The sequence below is a fragment of the Bos grunniens genome, chromosome 13 (assembly GCF_055505025.1).
Source record: "Bos grunniens cultivar Pamir isolate PY7600 chromosome 13, Bosgru_T2T1.0, whole genome shotgun sequence".
Taxonomy (NCBI): domain Eukaryota; kingdom Metazoa; phylum Chordata; class Mammalia; order Artiodactyla; family Bovidae; genus Bos; species Bos grunniens.
Genome location: NC_141177.1, coordinates 23012936 through 23026087, shown reverse-complemented (window position 1 = coordinate 23026087; position 13152 = coordinate 23012936). Strand labels below are relative to the sequence as shown.

The 13152-nt window shown below is 43.9% G+C and overlaps 1 protein-coding gene across 3 annotated transcripts in view; it reads left to right on the top strand.

Annotated features, from left to right (window-relative positions):
- Positions 1-2064: 2064 nt before the first annotated feature.
- Positions 2065-13152, top strand: part of CSNK2A1 (casein kinase 2 alpha 1) — a 57746-nt gene continuing 46658 nt past the window's right edge. For 2 of the 3 annotated variants that reach the window (XM_086332619.1, XM_086332620.1), the window contains exon 1: positions 2065-2183. The gene's annotated coding sequence lies outside the window, so the exon portion shown is untranslated. Of the gene's footprint in view, positions 2184-7910; positions 8111-13152 lie in introns of all 3 variants that reach the window. The other variant, XM_086332621.1, reaches the window with a different exon arrangement.

The window sequence follows — 13152 nt, the reverse complement described above, 5'->3', positions numbered from 1 at the left end:
GATGAAAGGGTATGAACTGAATAAATGTGAGTAAAGATAGTGAAAAGGAACCAGAGAGTGGAAAGACACCTGAAAAGCTAAATGAAGGCCTCATTTCCTGGAAGATAGCTTCACAGAAACCTAGAATCATCTTGTTTAACCTGTGAAACTAAGACTCATAAAGCAGAAGGAACTAGCTTGAACTCCAATACTTTGGCCACTTGATGCAAACCTACTCATTGGAAAAGACCCTGATGCTGGGAAGGACTGAAGGCGGGAGAAGGGGATGACAGAGGATGAAGTGGTTGGATGGCATCACCCACACAATGGACATGAGTTTGAGTAGGCTCCAGTAGTTGGTGACAGACAGGGAAGCCTGGTGTGCTGCACTCCATGAGGTCGCAAAGAGTTGGACATGACTGAGCAACTGAACTGAACTGAACTAGCATGAGGGCACTCGGAGAGTCATTACCGTGGACTTTCAGTCCACTGAGGTCAAATGCCACAGACCTCTCTGACAGACAGAAAAGGCCCAGAAAAGGTCACAGCCACCTCCCTGAGGCCACCACTGTATGTCTGAAGCTGCCACCACTCCATCCCTGGAGGGGAGGAGACTGTCTCTTTGACAGTAGAGGTGCCAGTCAGCTGAAGAGCTGTGAAAGGAGAACTGGAGAAGGTGGGGAGGCCCATCCCCTGGGTCAAGCAGCTATTCTGAGGCAGCTCAGGGATAAAAACAGGTACCAAAATAACCCAGCCTTCTCACCCTTGTTCCAGACCTCACACCTCTGCTCCACCAAAGGTGAGGCAAACACTTGAATTCCTCTCAGTAACACACACACCAGCTTTCAGCAGGGCCTGCAGGGAACAGAACAGGGTGACCATCAGACTCAGCCCTGTCCACTGGAAGGTCACAGTCTGATGGAAGAAGCAGGCCACAGACGGTGAAGGACAGGGAGGCCTGGTGGGCTGCAGTCCATAGGGTCGCAAAGAGTCGGACACAACTTAGCAACTGAACAACAAAGGGAGGGAAGAACCCCAGAGGAAATGATCCTTGGATTGGTTCAATGGACATACCGAAGTTAGCCGGTCAAGGAGGTGGTAGTACCAGAAGTAATTGCCAGTGCAAAGGGAGGGAGGCAACACAGAAGAAATCCAGGAACAGTCTGCAGTTTTAGTGAGTGGGAGCCTCAGGAAATTCTTAAGAGAGCAGCAGAAGTGGCTTGGGGCGGTGGGGGGAGAAAGGATGGCGGTAGTGTCCAAATTATGCAGGAACTCCGATGTTAAGAGAAGAGCTTGGGCTCTTTTTTGGTGCACAAAGGAAAGTCTTGGGAGATGTTCAACCAAGAGGACGTCATAATCAGTTCTGCACAATAGAAAGTGTCCTACACCTGCCTTGGGGCGGTTGCCCGGTAAAGTGGGGTGGAGAGGCAGATCGAAGAGAGAAAATATTTTATTCTGGCTAGGGCAGCTCTGGCTAGGACTCCTGTAAGAGCAGGAACTGGGTCTAAGTCTCCAGAGGGCTAGTACCGTCACTTCTCGACTCCTGCGCCACCCCACTCCTGGGGTCCAACTTTCGTTCACTTGTCCCGGAACTCGAAGTGTGAGCAGAAAAAAATGTGCTGCTGGAACCCCGAGCCTAGACGAGGGACCAGTGTAGGAGACTTCAACTCCCAAAATGCTTCGCTCTCCAGCTCTGCAGGTCGCGCATGCTTCTTTTCACGAAAGGCGGACCGGCTTGCAGACTGTAGGACTTGCCAACTGGATGAAATGCAGGAAACCTAGGGACCGCCATCTTACCTGAGGTCAAACCAATTGTACACTTAGGGGGAGGTTAGTGTTCTCTCTCTCATCAGCTCGTACAGTACTGCAATAAAGTTCGCTTAATTATTGCAAGTCTCCTTATTATGATTTACGATAAGAATGCCTTCCATTTTGCGCCGCAGTTCAGAACTGAACCCCTGGGGATTCAATGAGACATCCCAGCATGGCCGCACTCTGCGAGACTCCGCTGGGGGAGGAGTCGGAAGCGGTCCCTCCCCGCCTCCCGGTCGGAGGGGGGTTTCCGCTTCCGGCAGCGAAGGCTGCAGCCTCGCTCTGGTCCCTGCGGCTGGCGGCCGAGCCGTGTGTCTCCTCCTCCGCCGCCGCCATATTGTCTGTGTGAGGAGAGGGGAGAGCGGCCGCCGCCGCTGCCGCTTCCACCCCAGGTACCGTGGGAGCTGCCGGGCGAGGTCGTTGTGGGGTGCGGGTGGGCCCAGACGGGGCAGCGGGGCGCGGCCGCCTCTCACGCCTCCAGCAGACTCCGGAGCGGCCCTTCGCCTTCCCCTGCCCCCCACCCTCCCCCCCTCACCATCCGAGGCCCCTGCAGCTCATCGGAGAGGCCTGGGGCCACTCCCCAGGGCGGGGAGGGAAGCTTTGGGGGCAGAGGTTGATGTGAGGATGGGAGCTGGCTCTCGAGTCTAGCTTATGGCTGGGGAGAGGGTTGGACTGGGGCGGGGACTAGGGGGCAACTTGGAGAAGGGGGTCGCCAGAGGGGGAAGGGAGCTTGAGGGGTGGGGCCGCAGTGGGGGATGCTGGGGGAGGGTGTCTAGGGGACTGATGCCCTCAGTGTAGGCTCGGGTGGACCTTCCTGTGGAGCAGAGCTGCTGGAGTGGGGGCCTCCTAAGGTCCCTCTGGGCGAGGCAGGGCTTCCCACCTGCACACTGGGGTGCAAGGTGGAGGCGACCCGGGGCGAGGTCATTGAAGATAAAGGGGAAGGGTACCTAGAAGTGGGGCAGAACGGGTGGAGTTGGAGTTAAGGGTTAGTTGGGAGCTTGGGTGGAAGACGAGAGGTACATAGAATGAAAGATTGGCTGAGTTTACATGTTAGTTTGTGACCTTCTGAAGAGTAGGACTTTTATTTTTGTTTTTCGATTGTGTTTTTGTTTTTGCAGCATTGGAACATTTCTTGCCTTGGCAGGTGAAGGGTGGAGCTTATGTAGTTTGTTTTTGGGAAGCAAAGTCGAGGTCAGGAGAAGTTGCTTCTTGGCTCTTGCTATTGTGAGAAGGAAAGAGTTCTGGCAAGGAGGTGGCAAATTAATTGGGGAGGCCTGATTACCTTTTCAACTGCTAAATTCTATGAGAAGTGGGCGTGCAGAGAGGAAATGGAAAGAAAGCTAGAAAGGGAAGATTTTTCTAAGAGTCGGAAGAGTCCATTCCATCTAAGGAGTGGCAGTACATCTCTGGATTCCCAATTAGAAGTGCCACTGCTGTTTCCCTGTGTGACCTAACTTCTCTAAATCTCTGTTTTTCTGTCTGTAAAATGGGGATGATAATATTTCTTAGAGGATAAGTTTGTGGTGAGTGAATAAGATAATTTGTGTCAGGTGCTTACTACAGTGCCTGGCAGGTCATGAGTGCTCGATAGACCTTACGTGTCGCTTTTCTTAAAGGGCCTACTTGGTATATTTGAGGTTCCTCCAATCTAGGTAAAGTGTGTGGTCAATAATCTGACAGTAGGCAAGGCTTCAGAATATTATATTTGTAGCTGTTGTAGTGTTTTGTTCTAAGTCACTTGGCTTAACTGTCTAGGTGGACCTTGAGCTGAAACACCAGGACCAATGCTAGTTCTCCCTCGTGGTTTTTTAAAAGTTCACCTGCAGTTTTACCTAGACAGGTTTGTCCTTCTGTGACTTTGAAATACTTGACTTTCGTTTGCTGTTGGAGGAGGGGGTGTGCCTTGAAGAATGAAAATATTTCAGGTTTGCTTAGATAAGTTTATCAACTGATTACAAAATTAGGTCACCCCGGGGTAACTTTTTTTAAAAAGCAAAACCCAAATATGTCTAGTTATATCCTTTTATATGGAATACAGTAGAGAAGAGAAGCACACGTTTAAGGGAGAGCAAAGGGTGAGTTTCTACCTAGTGTGTTAATTGCATAACTGTTTAGGGATGAAACAAGTATATTTTTAATCTCTTTTGCTTAGCCAGTCTCTTCCAGGATGAGTCCTTGGTTTTACTGTTGTCTCTGTCTCTGAACATATACCTTTACTTCACACACTGTTGGAGAAAGAAATTTTCTTTGGGAACTGAGTTTAAAGCTTTACTTAGGGTTTGGAGTTGTAGTGGGCAGAATGACCACCACTACCACCCTTAAGATGTCCAAACTCTTAATTCCCGGATCTGTAAATATGTTACATGGCAAAAGGCCTTTGCAGATGCTATTAGGGTTAAACATCTTACAACAGGGAGATTATCCTGGATTTGTGGGTAGGCCCAATCTAATCACATGCGCCCTTAAAAGCAGAGAACTTTCTCCAGCTGGGAGTCAAGAGAGATGGGGCAGAAGGGGAAATCAGAGAGAATTGAATCATGAGAGGGACTCCATTTGCAGTTGCTAGAGGGAGTTACATGGAAAGCATGAGAAGGAATGCAGGGAGCCTCTAGTAACAAAGACCAGCCCCGGCTGATAGCCAAGAAGGAAATGGAGACCACAGTCCTACAACCACAAGGAACTGAAGTTGGCCAACAACCTGAATGAGCTTGAAAGTGGATTCTTCCCAATTTCCAACAAGGATAACACCTTGATTTTGACCATATGAAACCCTGAGCAGAAGACCTAGCCAAGCCCACCTAACTTCTGACCTACAGAAACTATGAGATAATAAATTTCTGTTGGTTTAAGCCACCATGTTTGTGGTTTTGTTACGGCAGCAGTAGAACACTAGTATACATTTTTGTACCAGAAATAGGGTACTTTTACCTAAAAACGTTGGAAGTGGCAGTAGAAGAGGCCAGCAGTGTTTTGAGGAGCGTGAGATAGAAAAGGCCTAGAAACAGATTATTAGAGTAATGACTCAAGTGGAAGTGAGGTATACATTGGAAACTGGAGAAAAGAGGATCTTATTACATAGTGGCAAATGAACTTAGAATTGTGTTCTGAGGTCATGTGGAAAAGAAAACTTACAAGTGATGAACTTGGATGTTTAGCTGAGGAGATTTCCAAGCGAAGTATTGGTTTATTTGTAGATGTAGGTCTAATGGTGAGCTCCTGTGAAATTCACGTGAAGCCCTCTAAGTTCTTGAGCATTTTGTTACTAACAGAATGTCCGCTTGATTGAAAAACATAGAGTAGGAAATTAAAGGGGGGCTCTCAACCACTCCCCTCCCCCAGATTTTTTTTAACTAGTAAGAAGCAGGCTGGTAAAACTAGAGATATGAACGTGTTTCTTTTCTTTTAAAAAAGGGTGACTTAGAGGCTGGAACCAAGAGCCCAAAGAGGTAGAACTGAAGGTTACAGAAGAGATTTCCCTGGGTTTGAAATGTAATGGAGTTTGCCCACATTTTGGAACTGCTTTGGACCGATGGATCCACTTTCCCTTATGTTTTGCCTGCTTTCTTTAATAGTTATATTCCCTGTTTGAACTGGAATGTTTTTGACTATTGCCTTATGCTTGTCTCACCATTACAGATTGGGAGCAGATAACTAGTTGTCTTTTTTGGTGTTTTTTTTAGAAATTGTGCTCCAGGGTGTTGCACTTAATGTTTTATACCCAGAGCTTCATCCATACCTGCTTTACATGGTGAGATTTGGGAGTTTTGAATTGATGAACTTTAGATGAAATTTATGGACTTTGAGTTGATGCTTTAATGAAATGAGACCTTATGATGAATTGGATGGTTTTTGCATTTGGGAGAGGTATGAGTCTTTGGAGGCCATTAGGGTGGACTCTATTCCAAAGATCCTCTGGAATCTGAGTTTGTTACTGTTTTGTGGCAAAAGGGACTTTTCGGATATAACTGTGGTTTAAGAATTCTAACAAAATGGTTATCCTGGATTTTCTGGGTAGGTAGGTCCAATCTGTTCACATGAAAGCAGACAGCTTTGTCCAGCTAGAGTTAGATTTGAAGCATGAGAGGGACTCAACCTGCCATTCCTGGAGGGGGCCACGTAGTAAGCACAAGAAGGAATGCCATCAACACCAGCTGACAACCAGCAAGGAAATAGGGACCTTAGTCCTGTGCTCAAAAGGAACCTCTTTCAGCCAGCAGTCTGATTGAGCTTGAAAGCAGATTCCCTACCCCAGAATTTCCACCAAGGAACATAGCCCTACAGACACCATGATTTTTGGCCTTGCAGGACCCTAAATAGAGAATCCAGCCAACCCTACTTCACTTCTAGTCTATAGAAACTGTGAGATAATAAATTGTGTTGTTTTATGACGCTTACTCCTTGGAAGGAAAGTTATGACAACTTAGCATATTCAAAAGCAGAGACATTACTTTGCCAACAAAGGTCCGTCTAGTCAAGGCTATGGTTTTTCCAGTGGTCATGTATGGATGTGAGAGTTGGACTGTGAAGAAAGCTGAGCAGCGAAGAATTGATGCTTTTGAACTGTGGTGTTGAAGAAGACTCTTCAGAGTCCCTTGGACTGCAATGAGAGCCAACCAGTCTATTCTAAAGGAGATCAGTCCTGGGTGTTCATTGGAAGGACTGATGCTAAAGCTGAAACTCCAATACTTTGGAGTTGACTCATTGGAAAAGACTGATGCTGGGAGGAATTGGGGGCAGGAGGAGAAGGGGACAACAGAGGGTGACATGGCTGGGTGGCATCACCAACTCGATGGACATGAGTTTGAGTGAACTCCGGGAGTTGGTGATGCACAGGGAGGCCTGGGGTGCTGTGATTCATGGGGTCACAAAGAGTTGGACACGACTGAGCGACTGAACTGAACTGATGTTTGTGGTAGTTTGTTGCAGTGACAATAGGAAACTAATTAGGAATTTTGAAAGAAAACTAATTAGAGGGGTTTTGCTTACTTTATTTAAGAATCTTTCAGGGATTATTTTCTGGAGAACAAAGACAGCAGAGATTATTCTGTAAAGTGGAGATTTGGTCCTGGAAGACCTCACAGAATAATGGTGTTAAGTGGAACCTAGGCTTCTTCCTGGAGAAGGCAATGGCACCCCACTCCAGTACTCTTGCCTGGAAAATCCCATGGATGGAGGAGCCTGGTGGGCTACAGTCCATGGGGTCACTAAGAGTTGGACACGACTGAGCGACTTCACTTTCACTTTTCACTTTCCTGCATTGGAGAAGGAAATGGCAACCCACTCCAGTGTTCTTGCCTGGAGAATCCCAGGGACGGGGGAGCCTTGTGGGCTGCTGTCTATGGGGTCGCACAGAGTCGGACACGACTGAGGCAGCTTAGCAGCAGCAGGCTTCTTCCTCGATGTGTAAGCATCTTTACACATCCTTACACACTTCCTAGATGTCATGTGTCATTAGATGAAGTTTGAAGGGGCTAGATGAACAGCTTGGTAAAACATAGATTCTAGAGTTCTAGGCCATTTTGGTAGAATTTCTATAAATTGATGATTCTTCCATGCCTATAATAAGCATCCTGGATAATTCCTTCATCTTTATTAGCTGAATAAAGCATCGAGTTTATTTGACAATCCTTTAAAGACTTTCTGTTTTTTTCGAAGAGCTGAAAATGGGTGATTATTTTTTAGGAATTGATAACCACCTATGTACAGTAATCTGTTCTTTCACACTTCCTACCCCAACCCGAAATTGTTACAAGGTCTTTTCTCCCTGTCATTGCCCCCCCCCCTTTTTTTTTGGCTGAGCTGGACTTTTGTTGCTGCATGGACTTTCTCTAGTTGCAATACACAGGCTTTTCATTGAGGTAGCTTCTCCTGTAGCAGAGGACAGGCTCTAGGGCACAGGCTAGGTTGCCCCACAGCATGTGGAAACTTCCTGGACCAGGGATCGAACCCGTGTCCGCTGCATTGGCAGACAGATTCTCAACCATTGGACCACCAGGGAAGTCCAGTCATTGTCACTGGCCACTTGGGGTTAAGAATAAGATTTGGGGACTTGCCTGGTTGTACAGTATATAGGAATATGCCTGCCAGTAAAGGGGACACGGGTTCCATCCCTGGTCTAGATAGATTCCACATGCCACAGAGCAACTAAGTCTATGCACCATGACTGCTGAGCCTGCATGCTGCAACTACTGGAGTGAGTGCGCCTAGATCCTCTGCTCCCCAACGAGAAAAGACCGCAATGAATAGCCTGCTCTCACGTCTACTAGAGGAAGCCCATGCACAGCAGTGAAGACCTGTAGCAGCCATAAATAAGACTTGGGTATGTGTGTATAACTAAATCACCTTGCTGTACACCTGCAACTACTGTAACACCGTAAATCAACTATTAATTTCTAAAAAAGCCAAAACAGTTTAAAAAAAATACGATTTTGGAATCATAATTGCAGAAAAGACTTCTGACTTTTAAGAAAGGCTTTATTGTTGTTTATCCGTATGTTACTGATTAGATACATAAAATGTGGACTCTCAACTTTAGTGAAGGGAACTTCAGAGGATGGAGGAAATAAGACAGTTTCTCTTTGAGTTAGTTACCTGAATAGAAACATGATTACAAAATTAGAGCATTTCAGGATATGAAGGACTTTTGTGATTATCTGTGTGACTTTTAGGTTTAGAGTAAAGGAAATTGGGCCACCTGAAGGTTAAGTGACTAAACCAAGCATCTCAGTCCTTCAGCTGGCCTAGAATCCTGGTCCAGGCAGTGGGGATTTGTGGCTTTAAGAATATATTCTCTGTGTACCTCCATCCTGTCCTTTTTCTATATTTTACCTTACATAGGTTATCTCTCTCTGCCTCATTTTCTTCATGCAGTCATTGTGAGGATTGATTGAGGTAACACATAACACATTTAGCATAGCACCTAACACAGTAAGTGCCCAAAAGATGTTAACTGTTATGTTTATGATAATTGTTTTGACAATTGTTTGACATCTTTTGCATAAATATTACAGTACAATTTGTACAAGTTCAGAAACAATTACGTGATTTGGCATTGGATTAGGTAAGGACTTACTGTTTTAAGTAATGCTTGTGATCCTTAATTTAAAATGAGAATTGGATTTGATCCTTGGTCTGTCACAATTAATTCGTTGGGTGACCTGGACCAAGTTTGTTTCATAAGAATGTTAGTGTCTTCATACACCCAAATTTCTTTGAACTCCTAAAATGGATAATTTAAAATGGTACTGTATCATTTAGTTGTTCCTTAATAGAGATCTAAGCCATCTAGCTTTTCAAAGGAAACAATTCCTCTAGAATTATTAAGAAAAAGGAACTGCTGTCATCGTAACAAATATTTACATTGGGTTATAGGCAATTGGTAGTTTCTCCAAGGCAGAGTTCAGCTGACCTACTTGTTGACCAAACTTTTTCTCCTTCACATTATAGAAATCAAGTATTATCTTTTTAAAAGTTTAAGGTGAGAGAATTAATAGTATCATACTAGGAGTGACTTTTCACTGGTTTCTACAAGCATGTGTCTTTCAGCCTTAGACATAAGAAATGTACTTAGCAACAGTTACTATGGTGGGCAAGCTTTTATTACATTAGTGATGATAGTGTTTTCTTGCATAGAAAGTATGTGTTACCTGAAGTGAGGGTTTTAGGGTTAAATACCGGGGTATACTTAGAATACTGTTTTATAATTTTATATGTGTCATGTCTTAAATGCCTTTATATTGGCCATTTTTTTCTTTTCACACTTTCTGGTCTTGTGGATTTTTTGACAGATTTTTATTAGCTGAAACTTTTTAATCTACTTGGAAAAGTGAACACTTGCAATTTTTTGAAGTTATGACTAATGCCCTAGTGGGCATTTCTCAATTTAGCTACCTCATTAATGTTCTATAGTTTTTAAGAAAGCAACCTTGTTAAAATGAATGGATAAATTATTTTCCTAAAAATTTAATCATGTCATATCAGAAAGTACAAAATAGCCGTTTGACCTTATTGGATTTATAACCGGTGAAACGATGTTAATTCTTTCAACAAGCCGTGAGTGCCTGGTGTATTTCAGGTAGGTGCTGTGCCTACCTGATCTCTAGATGGTCCTTGACCTCAAACTTAAAATTGAGTGTCATTTTGTCGTAACTTGGCAGCTTTCTGCACTTGATCTTAGCCAAAAGGCAGAGAAGCCATAGCAGCAGCTTTCTGGAGTGTTTTCTTATGAAAACTCATATTGGCTTTGTATTTAGGTATAGTTTCTGAAACAGCTGCAGAAATTTGGTGGGCAGTGGATTCAGGATTTCTGATTCTTAATGAAATTCTTTAAGATTACTGGGGCTCAGCCATAAAAAGGAACACATTTGAGTCAGTTCTGATGAGGTGGATAAACCTAGAACCTATTATACAGAGCGAAGTGAGTCAGAAAGAGAAAGATAAGTATCATATTCTAATGCACATATATGGAGTCTAGAAAAATGGTACTGAAGAATTTATTTACAGGGCAGCAGTGGAGAAACAGACATAGAGAATAGACTTCTGGACATGGGGAGAGGGGAGGAGAGGGTGAGATATATGGAAAGAATAATATGGAAACTTAACATTACCATATGTAAAATAGATAGCTAACAGGAGTTTGCTGTATGGCTCAGGAAACTCAAACAGGGTATCTGTGTCAACCTGGAGGGGTGGGATGGGGAGGGAGGTTCAGGAGGGGGAGGGGTATATGTATACCTGTGTCTGATTCATGTTGAGATTTGACAGAAAACAACAAAATTCTGTAAAGAGATTGTCCTTCAATAAAAAAAGAAAAAAAGATTACTGGGGGAACTAAGGGAGGGAGCCAGCAGGAGAGTTGGAAAAAGCTTCAGCTTTGGAATGAGACCAAGTTTGGGTTTAGTGACCAAGTTTACTTAACTGTTAAGCCTGGATTTTGTCATCTCTGCAATTGGGATAGCAACTACCTTGGGCAACTTATTTATTAGCCTTTTGTTCCTTCATCTATAAAATGGGCATCAGTACTTACCTCAGAATATTCTTGTGAGGATTAATAACTAAAGCACCAGCTGGTTATCATAGCCCAGTTGGTAAAGAATCCGCGTGCAATGCAGGAGACCCTGTTTTGATTCCTGGGTCTGGAAGATCTGCTGAAGAAAGGATGGGCTACCCACTCCAGTATTTTTGGCTTCCCTGTGGCTCAAGCTGGTAAAGAATCTGCCTGCAATGCAGGAGACCTGAGTTCGATCCCTGGGTTGGGAAGATCCCCTGGAGAAGGGAATGGCTACCCACTCCAGTATTCTGCCCTGGAGAATTTAGGTCACAAAGAGTCGGACACAACTGAGCGACTTTCACTTCACAACTGAAAATTAAAGGAGATAATTTATAAAATGCCAGGTACCTTTTCCTTCCCTGTCAGTGACAACTGTGTGTTCATTGCCAGTGCCTATACTCTTGATTCTCATTTTCTGCTGCCAGGAGTCCTTATTTTTCAGTGAGGCCTTTCAACCTGTACTTCCTATTTCCGACGTGGCCTGTTGGATGGGTGAGGTACTGAATTGCTGCTTAGGGGTGGGTCAGTATGTAACTCATGCCCAGTGTAGATTGCCTCAGTTACTCATCTACAGTGAACACAGTCAGGGTGTTATCCAGTCTTGGTGAATCCAGGGTTCTGTTGCTTCTAGATAGAAAAGTGACTTTCCATCTCAGACTTGGGGAAAGTTCAAAGTTTACTCACCTATGGACTTGTGAACCTGAGATCAGAGATCTTATTCCTGATGGTTCTTTGATCACAGTTTGGGAATTAACTTGTGTATTGTGTGTTGGGCATATGTTTGGAGGAGAACTTTTTCCTGCATTAACATCTTCTCTGTGTCTTGCTCACTCAGGTAATCCACTAACTTGCTTTCTTTGCTCTGTGTTCTTAAATCATACACACACACCTTTAGGCATAGCAGAAACCTGTCTTCATCAGTACTTACAGTCCTCTGTATATTCATGACTCTGTATAGAATGAATACAAATAGCCATCTGCCTTGGGAGTTGTCCCATCTTTTCAAATCTGATTTTTTATACCACTGTGACATTGTGGCCCGTTCAGGTAAGAGAATAACAAAGACTCCAGATTGTCGAAACTCAAATCTCTCACCCCTCACCTTGCCTCCAAATTTAAAGAAATCCATTTCATTTTAATATTACAAATGATAGGTTGTTGTTGAATCAGTGTGAAGAATTGGGGAAATAGTGTTAAATTAGTAAAACTAATTTCCTGTTTAGGCTTTGAAACATATTTGACTTGGGTTCAAATCTGGCCTCAGTTACTTAGTAGTCCTGTGATATTTGACAGGTTATTTATCCTCTGAATCCGTGTTTATTTCTAAAATGGGAATCTACATCTAATACCATGTCTGGCTTATAAGAGACACTCAAATGATAGTTATTACGTACATATATGGGTTATACTTTAGATTACTGTAGGTCACAACAAATCTTTTGGTTCCAGAGGGTGGTGGCAAGTGGAATAGAGTAGCAGATTGTGACTTTATTTCACTGTGTTGCCTGGTAAAAAGACGCAGGTAATAGCTTCTTTGCCCACCATTTATTGTATTTTATATTACTGGAAACAGTATTGTACTTCATGCTTATGTCAAGTGTTTGAGGTAGAACTGTGTTAATTCAGATCAAACTGCTTGGGGATGTTTGATTTAGGTATTATTAAAGTGTGGTTGACTTATAATGTTTCAGATATACAGCAGAATGATTCAGAAATATTTGTATGTGCTAGAGTAGTATAGTGTTAGTCGCTCAGTCATGTCCGATTCTGCGATCTCATGGACTGTAGCCCGCCATATTCCTCTGCCCATTCTCCAGGGATTCTCCAGGCCAGAATACTGGAGTGGGTAGCCTTTCCCTTCCCCAGGAGATCTTCCCAACCCAGGGATCAAACCCAGGTCTCCCACATTGCAGGCAGATTCTTTACCAGCTGAGCCACAGGAAAGCCCAAGAACACTGGCATGGGTAGCCCATCCCTTCTCCAGTGGATCTTTCCGACCAAGGAATCAAACTGAGGTCTCCTGCATTACAGGCAGATACTTTACCAACTGAGCTATCAGGGAAGCCCTTGTTAGGATTATATCAGGTGTTATTGTGAAATTTATATTCCAAATTCAGACCCTTAACAGATCTAAAAAAATTTACAGTTAGCTTTGAACCAGGTAGTTTTCTTGCTTTTCAGTGTGCTCTTGGGATCTTGGAATTTGAGGGTTGGAGTGGGTATGGTGAACTGTCAAGGAGCTAAATTGTTAACTTTTTTACCTCTATATTTTTCCCCAGTTGAAAAAATAAAACACCATTACTATGGCATTA